A 12,216-nucleotide genomic window follows, 5' to 3' on the forward strand; every position below is an offset into this window, starting at 1 on the left:
GTACTTATTCTAAATAAAAATTGTATTTAAGTAAATAAAATATTTTTCGTCATATTGTATTTCGTCAAAAATGTATTTCAAAGATTATACTTGAGAATTTTGCTGCATACTAACAATTAATACTACAAATCAAACAAAATTAAAATTACGTCATAGCCAGACGTCAATTTTGACATTGTTGCCAAAGTGTAGAAGAAACCAAACATTACGATATAAAATTTACGACATTTTCCATAATAGTTTAATTCAGGTAAATCCAATGCTTTACATTATATTTTTATATTTTTATATGGCAAATTTACACTGGAAAATATAGTTTAAATTTTTCAAACTTGCCAGTTTTACAATATTCATTTTAAGAAAACTGCAAGTAATAATAATCGAACTTTTACAAAATTTTGCGGTTCATAAGATAAAAAATAACAATTGTCATTGGATTGGTTGCATTGAGAATCTGTTGTTAATACTTTACTATTAAAGCTAAAACGATAATTTTTGTAATATATTTTCAATTTTAAATATCAATAACATGTAATTTATTTAACTGGGCTATTTCCAACCAGTAAAAACACCTTTTATAATCGAAATAAATGAAACGAAATTTATACGGGTAGATCGGAGAATGGGAAACCGGAATCGAATTCAAACATAGTTATTTCTCTATTTTGCCGGCAGTTTCTCTAAATTTTCTCTTGACATGGGCAAAGCGAAAACGAAGCTGCGGCGTTTTCGCGCGATTCAATTTTCCCTCTCCTCTCGGAACCGAATCGCAAAACTGTTATTTCTAATAAGTTTCTGAAGCAATTTTTCAAACTGTCTTCATTGATTTTGTGCACCTTTTGCCTGGCTTCCATTGCAAAACTTGTCAAGTTTATAGAGCAAACTCGTTTTTATATCAGGGTAACATTTTTCTTTGAAAGGGTAGTCAAATTAGTTAATTAATTATTACTTAATTCGTCTTTTTTTACGTCGTGCCTAATAAAGTGGTGTAGTGTTTTGGTTTTCAATTATTAATTTAAATAAAAGTTTGACCATCAAGAGATCCATAATTAAACTTATTTGGAATGAAGCAAAGCTAACTATAACTCAAAGCAACTTATGTGAAGTTAATGACCTGAAGTATTAAAAAATGTAAATCTTCTACCAACATTTCAAGATTGAGAAAATGTTCTGACTTAACTCTCCCAAGGTATTTAATAGACGCGATAAAAGAGCGGGCGGTGACATAATGAAACCATCAAATAAATTTTCCAGCTACGAAGATTTACGATGCTAAATTGGGTGATAGTGGCAATCAAAACAGGCAATTAATTCTTTTAGGAAAAAACGCGAGGCAATTGTGTGACAAATTGACGCGATAAATATTTCTTAGATTACATATAACAGATACATACTGAAAGCAGATGTCGTTTTAATTTTGGGTCTGGAGACTGTGAGGCAAAAGCTTTCTCTAAAACTTTGAAATTGTTGTTCAACAACCAGAACCGTAAATTTAAAATCAACAGACATAACGAAGCAATTGGGACAGCAAATAAAACCAAAACAAGCAACCCGATCCCGCATCATCGTTGTTTGATATATTACTCGTACATAATCCGCAATAACACATCGCAACCAGTTCATCCAGACTGACAACAAGCACTGAAACGTATCATTAACAATTATTATTGATCGGCCCAATCAATCTCGCCCTATTATCCGGCGCAGAAAAACCGAAAGGCCCCCATTAAGCCGAGAGAAAAATGTTTACTCAACGCAGTTTAGCAAATAAGGAAAAAACGACTAATTACGTGGAGGTTAAAAACAAAAAAAAAATAACCCTAGTGCGATAATTTCGCGGTTACCACACCTCGCGCCGCTCGGCACCGCATTTACCATTATCTCAATCGCAATTATGTGCCTCGGTACAATTTAAAACATGTTCCTTCATATGGGGATAAGACTGTTGCAATCCCATTAGCGTACGTTGGACACCAAAAGAGGAAAAAAATAATTGGACTGTTGGCCACCCTGATTTAATTCAGTTTGATTTTTTTTTGATACAGTACACAGAGAACTTAATTAAACTCTTTTTCTCAGCTGTATAGCAACAGATAATTAGATTAGGTTAGGTTAGGGTAAGTAACTATAGCGAATACGCGTGGGAAGTGATGAGATAGGAATATGAAACTTGAACTTGCAGCAAACAAAACACATAAAAATTCAATCTAAAAACAAAATTTTGGGGAATAACCCTTCCAATAAGAAAAATTCCAAGCCATTGTCCTGACTATCAAATAATAAGCCTAATGATACACACTACAGTGAAGCTTTTGACAAAGTAAAGAGAAAGGACATTAGATTCATCTCAAAAATGTACTATCGTCAGAAAGCAGTAATACGTGTACGTCAAGGCAGTATACTTTCACCAATCCTCTATCACCTGTACTCAGAAGATATAGTAAAGAAAGCATTTATTTGATCAGCCGAATGAACGGTGTGACAGTAAATAGTTTGACATTCACGGACGACACAGTTATTTTAGCTAAAACACATGAATTCACTCGATTACCAGAAAGTGTTTGATTTTGTTGACTACGGAAGGCTTATCAACATCCTCCAGAATAGGAAGAAATTTATATTACAGCAAAATCGCTGCTGATATATTTGAGGACATGACTACCAAGTACGTTTCAATTTAGCGAGGTGTAAGGCAAGGGTGTGTCCTTTCTGCACTGCTCTTTAGAATATTTAAATTTTTGCCGATGCATTGCACGAAGCACGGGAAAGAATTGTTGTCAACGGAGAAGTAATAAATAACTTGCGTTTTGCGGATGATTTCAGGTTCTGCTGGGGGAAAGTGCCAATGATTTGCAGGCGCTATTGGATAGGGTTGTAACAAAAAGCGAAGAAAGAGGCGTCAAATGAAATATCAACATGACCAAAGCTATGGTTAATCGCAAAAATGGTGAGCTTCTAGCAAAGCTGAGTACCCAGGCAACCAACAGATTCAGCAAGTCTCCAGTTTCCTGGTGATGGTTGGGCAGTGAGTAGGATAACACGCAGAAAATAAGTCCGCATCGAACAGGCTAGCGTATATTCCTGTCCTATAAAATCGAAGGATAACAAAGGCAATGTACAGCAGACTGGAAGTCCTCCTACCGCGTTGCTTGCAACAATTATCATGGGTAGCCTCCGGCAGTTTATTTACCATCAAGAAACGTAAGCTGGCGTATTTTGGACACGTAGTGAAAGGGAAAAGTACCATATCTTGCAGAATATCATGCAAAATAATATCCAAGGCAGAAGAGGTTCAAAAAAAAAAAACGTACGCCCTGACTGAAAAATCTGAGAGAGTAGTATGGTATCAGTTCTGCGGGCTTATTTCGTGGTTCAGTCACTTTGTTCAGGGCAGCCCAGCATTTTTGGACTAGGTTACTGTCAATCATAGGACTAGTAGGTCGAGTAGGTAAGTCGCTCCTTCTAATACTTCTGTACCTTTTTTGATTGTGGCAACCTTGAGGACTGTACATAAATTTGTCTGAAACACTGTCATTCATTTTCACAGCAAAAAGAATACAGAAAGTGGGAGGCTAGTAATATGGAGTAAAACCACACTTACAGAAATTAATGACTTTTGGCTAGAGAAAATGACTACTGATTCTTTTTATAAATTTCAGTACGAATGAATATTGAATTCTAAAAGTTCCAAAAGTCCGATTTATAGAAACGAAGTGTTGGATGAGACCATGAACAACTGAATTATCATCGAGATGACAAAAAGTACGCCATAGAGGAACATGAGTATGATACCCTTACAGAAAACCACAGAAGGACCAGAGTACAGAAGTAATATCACGAGTGGTTGGGCATGTTGCACGCCAGAACAGTGAAAAAGTAGATCAGTGTTGTACTTTGGCGATCCAGAGATACAACAAAAAGTAGAGGTAGTCCGCAAAGGTGCTGGATAGATTATATCAAGGAACAAGCAAGTCAAAGCTGATTCCGGATAGCACAAGACCGGAAGAAGTGGAAGAGGATGCAGGAGAGGCCTATGCCCAAAAACAGTTGGAAGAAGAAGAATAACCAAACACAGACCAAGGGCTTTTTGACTGCCTGCAGTAACTTATCAAGTGTTTTGATAACTCACAAGCAACTTGCAGTCTAGCAATTAAATTCCATTACCTTAAAACTGGGGTGTTGTATCAATATCAACCCTGTCCCTATCACTCATCAATTCAGTATCAATCATACATTCCTAAAATTTCTCAGGATTATTGCAGTTCATAGATCACCACATCAAAATAGTCATTTACATTATTATTATACTGTTTTTTTCAGCACTTATTTTTGGATGTAACAATTGATTCTCAATATATTGATGATATATAATGTTCAAAAAGTCAGTAAAATTTGATTTGCCTGCAAACGTGACTAAAGAATAACTCTGGTAAACTAATGGACCACCACTCAACTATTCTGACTAGAAACTGAATTCGAAAAAAGTTAATGGGTACCCAGTTTATGGCAAAGTCAGCGGGCGCGCCACTGTCACGTCATAACTCTCGGTCTGATTATCCCAAAAAAGGCAAGAGTAACGTAATTGCGGCCTAGTGTGAACATGCCCTGATCTATTTAAGATTTATTCCGTGGTCGCCTTGGTACGGCCGTCGACCAGTACTTAGCAAGTCACCTTATCCGAGCCGGTACCTGAAACAAAAGGCTATCGCGGCGGGTACCGCCGACTCGGGTGACTAGATAAATTGCAACGTTCCTTTTTTTGGTTTTCGCAAAACCGGGGACCAGTTTACTTTTCTAGTTTGGATGGGCGAGCGACTGCCTGGAATAATAACGTTTTTGCTATACATGGTTGTGATGGGTGTAAGATTAAAATCGGTTTAAGGGTTTTTGCTGAAAACCGGCATCTGGCATTGATTTCAAGAGATTTAAAACTAGCCACTACTTTAAATATGTAAAGAACACATTTTATAAAATAAATTGACCAAATTGTAACATTGCTTTTACCTCGATAACTCTGATACTAGCAAAACTAATGCTATACAGAGTGAAGTGGTTTCTAATTCCACAAAAGTCAAAGCTATTTTGGATTTTTCTGTCACTTTAACATGATCTGAGTTTTTTCGCATCTACCTCTCTTTCTGATGGTTAAAACCTGATTGAATCACCCTGTGGAATCGGTAGTAAATTATGCTACTTATTACCATTTACAGATCCACGAGATCTATCGTGACCCTCTCTAAGTTATAGGACTTTACTTAGTTTTGTCTCTTTTATCAGACTCCATAATCTTGACGATGGTTAGCTTAATGTCGCTCATTGCTTCTGAATTTGTTGAGCCAACTAGTTAAAAACGCATTCTAAACAGGCCTTCAGAATCTCACAGCACATGAGCTGCAGCTTCCTCATCTTCTCGCCAGAACCTGCATTGTTGTTTTCTTCCCAGTTTTCTTTCATCCTGATTAGGCTAAAATGCCTATTTAATCAGCCTTCGAATCATGACCAAGCAGGTCCGCCAACAGTTTGGCTGATGAAATTCGTTGAAATGTCTGTCTTAGGACCCTTCATCTATTCATTTCTTAAGGGCTGTTCTAGCAAACGGTTTGCTACCCCACAGAAGGGTTCTAGTTATATCATTTGCCTAGATGAGCCTTTACGGGCTGCTTTATCGGCAATTTCGCTATCCTGATAGCCTTCATTCACCCATGCTGGTGTCACTTTATGTTGACTCCCTAGCTCGTTCATTGCTTTTTGGCAGTCCAGCACTTACTTTGACGTTATGTTGCTAGAATCTACAGCTTTAATGGCCACCTGGCTGTATCAGTAGATGTTTCTGTTTATTTCTTTTGCGCTGTATTCTATTACAGTTATTTCCGCTTGGAACACTGTCGCGAGCCTGCCAATAGTAATCGAGATTTTTGTTCTTGACATGTGTGTGTCATTCACCTTTTCTGGACCATTTATCCAGTCATCTCTAGTTGAAATGTATGTCGAGTACTGTTTGACAAAGTAATTCGTGGGCAGTCCTATAGGATATTGTCACTTCAACCATGCCTGCTTGGTGCCCTCTCGTCCACCTTGCTACTGAATACTGATCCACAAGCGATCATTGGTTTTACTACCGCTATGTTCAGCCACAGTGTCATTTTAGGGTTTAAATCCCAGTTCAAAGTTTCTGGTCAAAAATGATTCCGAGATACTTTCATCATCATCATCAGCCTATACTGTTCACTGCTGGACAAAAGCGCCTTTCATACTTTGCCATTCCCTACGATCCTGTGCCATCAGAAACCAGTCTCCCTATATCGTCACTCCATCGGCCTGGTGAACGTCCTCTGTTTCTGTATGCTTCCAATCTTGATCTCCATCGACATTTTTTTTTGTCCAACGCTTACAATGGCCACATGACCCGCCCAGTTCATACGCAGAATGATTTCGACAGCATTTCTTACTCCTGTGTTGTGTCTGATGGTTCTATTTAGGATTCTATCTTGGAGGGTTATTCCCAGCTTTGTCTCTATCTTACTTTGTATGTATTTTCTGAATGTTTCTGCTTCTTGGTCTGTGAACTGTATGTTAAAACCGGGAGAACGCATTGATTCTTCCTTCTTCCCTTCTTATTTAGACATCTTGGAAGACTGGATCAGAAAACTGTTCTTAATTTTCCATAAGCTGTCCAGGTTAAACCTATTCTACGCTTTATTTCGTGTGTTTGATTGTCTCTTCCAATAATTATCTCGTATCCCGGCTATTTGTAGAGGCCTACTTGTTCTATGTTATTTTTGATGGAATCACTCAAGATGAGGTTAGTCATATACTGAGTTTTGAAATATTTGTAGCCCTACCCTTACTAAGGTTCTGCAGCATGTTCTGTGCTTCTGACATGTTGCCTGTTATTAAGACGATGTCATCGGCGAAGCATAGGTGGTTTAATTTTTCCTCGTCAATGTTAATTCCTATGTTGTCCCGGTTTATTTGGTTTAACATGCGTTGTAACAAGGTGACGAACAGATTGAGGGAGATCGCATCACCCTGCCTCAGTCCCCTCTCCATTTTAAATTTATTTGTGTATTGTTTGTTGGTTAATTTTACATTTGCTGCTGCTGTCCTGTAGTAGCTGTAGAGTATCGATGGTCTATATGGTATTCTAGATACTTTACTTTCTTGGGAAAAGGTATTTCTTGTCCATCATTACTGGTAAAATAATGGAACTATTGGTGCTTAATAATGTGTTCCGTCCTATTCGATACTATGTAAGTATCTATAAATATTGCAGTTGATTTTTCTAGTTTTAATCTATTTTGATATCCTCGTACACTCGTAGGAAGCCAATCAATCTGTTAACGTGCAGACGGGAATAAAACCAAACTTCCATATGTTTTTATTTCGTAACTTAACACACGCTAAGAAGACATAAAGCCCTGAGGTGTTGACAGCTATATGCATTCGTAGCATTAACGTTCACAGTATCTTTCTCCATCTCAAAGTTGATAAAAACGTTTTATTACCCGACGAATGGAATTAGTTTATAAACCAAAAGAAAATATTTAGTTTCATATTATTTTTGCTGGACAAGTTAATTGGTTTTGTGCTAGTAAACAGTGATGTTACACCAGGTCGTAAAATTTCCTAAGAAACGTGTTTCCTTCGATTGTAATGTGGGTTGAAGCCAGTACAGACCCACATTTCTAGCCTAATCATTAATGTAATTCCCTTTAAAAACACAAAAAAATCTACTTAGAGTCTAAACTCAGCAGGTTCACTGAAGAGTGAAATGTCTGGGCTTTTATAAGACAATGGCCCAGTCACGTCCATGTAACTAATTTTTTTTTATTTCATAGGAAACAATTGGACAATCTCTAAATTGTGTTCATTAAAGAACAAAACAAGTTTAGCTTTGAAAATGGTGAGGTTTTGTTTTTTGTTTATCAATCCCAATCCTCTGACCGGTTTCGCTTTAAGTTTAGCTTTATTATTATTTATTCCTATGGCTTCACACACAGGTAGGGCGTGTGTGCTCCGCTTTAGTCCACTACCTTGTCGGGCCGGCTTGTTAGATTCCTGTGTAATTGCATTTCTGCACGCCTCTTCTTCTTTTGTGTTTTGGGCCCCACTGTAAGACTTTGTCAGGTCCGTATTAGGTATTTTACAATTATTAGTGTCCACCAAAAAATGTAAGTAAAATACCAAAAAAACTGTGAAGGTCAAACCATACCAGGAAAACTGTGGATTATGTAGAAGGTGAGTTACATAAAACGTACATCTCCAAACGTATGTAATATACTATAAGATTAGATATTGCTCATGGTAATTTTGTATAATTGAACTAGCTATAACGTTTAATGACAGGCTTATAGTCACCTGCCAGCTGTCAAAACTCATTAAACCGTACCGTGAAACTATAAAATGTCAAATAGTCACGTCTCTTTGATGAACCACGTGGCAAATTGTCATTTGTAACTCTGTGAAGTTAAATTTGACAGTTGTGTCATTAAATGACAGTTTAAAACGTTAAAATTGACAGTTTATTATATAATATTCAGGATTATAGTCAGGTGAGACTTGTTATAACTATTGAATCTCATTCAGCAGTAATATGAAACTATCAAAAATGCAAAACACAACTTTGAATTTACACCTCAATAAAATCAGCTTTAAACATGTTTAAACACAGTTTGTGTTTCGCAGCTTTATAAGTTGGACATTTGATATGCCCTAGTCTGTATTTGGGTGTTGTCATTAAAGTAAAAACTGTCAAAAATTCCCCCATAGAGGTGTAAAACGGTCCAAAACATATATTTGTACTTCAGAACTGTCAAAATTGTATTCATGTAACTATAAACAATTATTGATTGTACAGCCTTTAAAATAATATGAATTGTATTTATTGTACATTTTTATAGTTTGATCACTTCATACAGAGTTGTATTTGACAGTTACCACCTTTGTGATAAATCGAAATACTTATTTTCAAAATAGATAGTTAGGTACACTTCACAATGTTTTTGTTCTGTACAGGGTGTTGCATTTTCGATGGTTTTACGGGGTACAGAGAAAACGGTAATAGATAGAAAAAAAGTAGCATACGTGTTCCGATCTCATTTTCTGAGCTGAGATGACTGGCGAAGAGTGGGCTGCGCAAACTTCTTTTGTTTCAAAGATACGGGGGGTTTTTGAAAATTGGTCATTTTGGAACATCCTCTGTATTTCATTTGCTATTAAAGTTATCAAAAAAGGAAAAACGGTTTCCGGTAGAAGTTTTGACGTAGAATCCAATGGCGTAGCCAGTTTTTTTCTATTACGTTTAGTTTCTGACATATGACACTAAGTTATATTTTTTTAAATGGAACACCCTATATATTTTTAGTTCATTTAATTCTGTTTATTTTTACCTTTTCAACGGTGTATTACAACATATAAGTTTGTAGAGGTTAATCCTGTTATTTTAAAAAAAGGACCTTTGCTAAGCTAAAAAATAACCAATATCTAAAATACCAAACAAAATCGGAAATCGTATAAGCTAACACAACAGGAAATTAAATATTTTTAATAAATCTTATTAAAAATCTAAGTTACAAACAGTTCTACCGTCACTTTAATAAGAAAAGTGGCCATTTCTATTTTCTACTATTTTTAAGGTAGAAGTTAAAAAAACTGTTTATAAACGACATGTAACATGTTAATATGAATATAGCCAAATTTGTTTTCGACTGTGGGTATTTTTATACATATTATTTAGCACTTTTTTATTAAGGAAACGCTTTTTTTCTAATTACGAAGATTAACGTTTACAAACTTATATGTTTTAATACACCGTTGAAATAGTAAAAATCAACAGAATTAAATGACCTAAAAATATATAGGGTGTTCCATTAAAAAAAATATAACTTAGTGTCATATGTCAGAAACTAAACGTAATAGAAAAAAACTGACTACGCCATTGGATTCTACGTCAAAACTTCTACCGGAAACCGTTTTTCCTTTTTTGATAACTTTAATAGCAAATGAAATACAGAGGAGGTTCCAAAATGACCAATTTTCAAAAACCCCCCGTATCTTTGAAACGAAAGAAGTTTGCGCAGCCCACTCTTCGCCAATCATCTCAGCTCAGAAAATGAGATCGGAACACGTATGCTACTTTTTTTCTATCTATTACCGTTTTCTCTGTACCCCGTAAAACCATCGAAAATGCAGCACCCTGTACACTGTTCAATGTTTTTTTCTAACCCTGTATATAAGCAAATATTTTTGTTGTTTTAATGAATAATTTAAATGGAGTGTCGTATTAGTATTTAGGTACCCAAGATTCAAAAAAATTTAAATTTTTTTTCCAAATATCCAAATGTGGTTTCCTATAGATAAGCAATGTTTTTCGAGACATGGCAACACTGACTTAAACATTTCCAATGAAATAAATGTATTACTCTCCTGCAGCAAAGACGAATGTTTTCATGAAATAAAGCTCAAAATGCTGAATTCGGTACTGGCCCTACTGGCAAAGAACCGCAACCATCGAGATGGAAGATAACACTACGGTACAGCATGGTATGGTGTTATTAGGGGCACCAAGCAGGTGCCGAAAGGGGCAGGGCGTGTGCTTATTACCTACAGCTCGTTATATTGTTTGCGACTAAGTTCCTTTGGCAAGTACCTCGTTGAACGAAATAAGAAAACTCGTTCTAAGTCGTGCATTGGGTGGAATAGTTTATACCGTAAAGAAGAGCAGCATGAGATGACCTCGGCTTCGAATAAGTGGTACCTGACGGAACCCGTGCCGGATGATCGGTTCCGAAAAATCACCGTGACCCAGTCACGCCCGTAACTAATAAACCGATACGATTAATCAGTCTGGGGGGGTTTTATGGTCAATCAGAGCATCAGTACCAATAAGTACGTTTCGTAGACGGAACTAAAGTTACACTCGAAAAGATCTCGCATTCTACTAACTAGCCGAAAAGACCAGTCATATAGATCTTATCTTTAGCTTAATTGCTGCAGTTATGAGGTTTTATATTTCGTTACGAAAAAGATAATGTGGACTTTTCGACTGTTTTAATTGGTTTAAATAGCTTGATGGAGGCGATTTGGGCCAGTCTGGGCTTCATAGTTTCCGGCTTTTTCTTTGTTTAAACGACTTAAAGAGAGGCGTGGTTCTTGATAATTTTAAGTATAAAGTTTGTTTTTGTTTAGGTTCATTTTTCGTTTAATTAATAACCAGAATTTTTCAGACCGATGGTTTACATCATATTTTATAAAACCTTAATTGTGATTTGTTTCCGCGGTTGATAGAGATTCATCAAGTCAAGTAGGTTGACATTTTCAAAAAGGACTTGACTTGAATTGAATTGAATTGAATACCTAAAGACTTGCGAAATAGGTTTTTATCTCTCCAATATTTTCAAATTTATGATTTAAGTCTCAAGAAGAATTACTACATTTGTACCTGCAAGTGGTTAAGAATATTTTTCACAAAGAAAAAAGAGCGGAACCTCCTGTTACGAAACCTCCAGCTATGCCTCGAAAAGCAGGACAAATAACACGAAGACGGACAAGGCAAAGGAAAATGGAGATGCACTTTGGAACGTGGAATATCTGAAGTCTATATCAAATGCAATCAGCCCTAAACATCCACTTTTGGATATAAGCCTCCTCTTCTTACCTCCATTCCTATCCCCTACAATAGCACTACAAGAGATGGCTAGAACAGGATGACTAGCTAATAAAAGCGCAAATCGGTACTACTGGGGAGACACCAACAATAGACAGGAACTTGGACTGGAACTGGATCAAAGGCACGTTATCACAACACCTGAGAGTAGTGATCGGAGACTTTAGCGCCAGAATAAGCAAAGAAGATGCATATCAGCCAAAGATAGGAAAGTACAGGATACATGAAGAGTTTAACAACAATGCAACTACAACCATAGATTTCTCATCGTCCAAAGACTTTGTAGTTAGAAGAACAACGTCCCCACACAAGAACATTTACCATCTCTAGATGGGTGCACACTAATCCTAATTAACCACGTTCTAGTAAACTCCAGATTTTACTCAAGCATTGTGGACATCAGATCGATGAGCAATAGCAACAGTAGACTCAAACCATTTTACGGTCAAAAGTACATTAGGAGCGAGAATAAATAAAGCAAAAAAAAAGAATAAACAAGAAAATAATCTAGAGAACCTAAAGAACGAAGATGAATGAAAGAGATATGTGGA

This window comes from Ips typographus, linkage group LG1 (genome assembly GCF_016097725.1).
Source record: "Ips typographus isolate SLU linkage group LG1, UJ_Ityp_2.0, whole genome shotgun sequence".
NCBI classification, from domain to species: domain Eukaryota; kingdom Metazoa; phylum Arthropoda; class Insecta; order Coleoptera; family Curculionidae; genus Ips; species Ips typographus.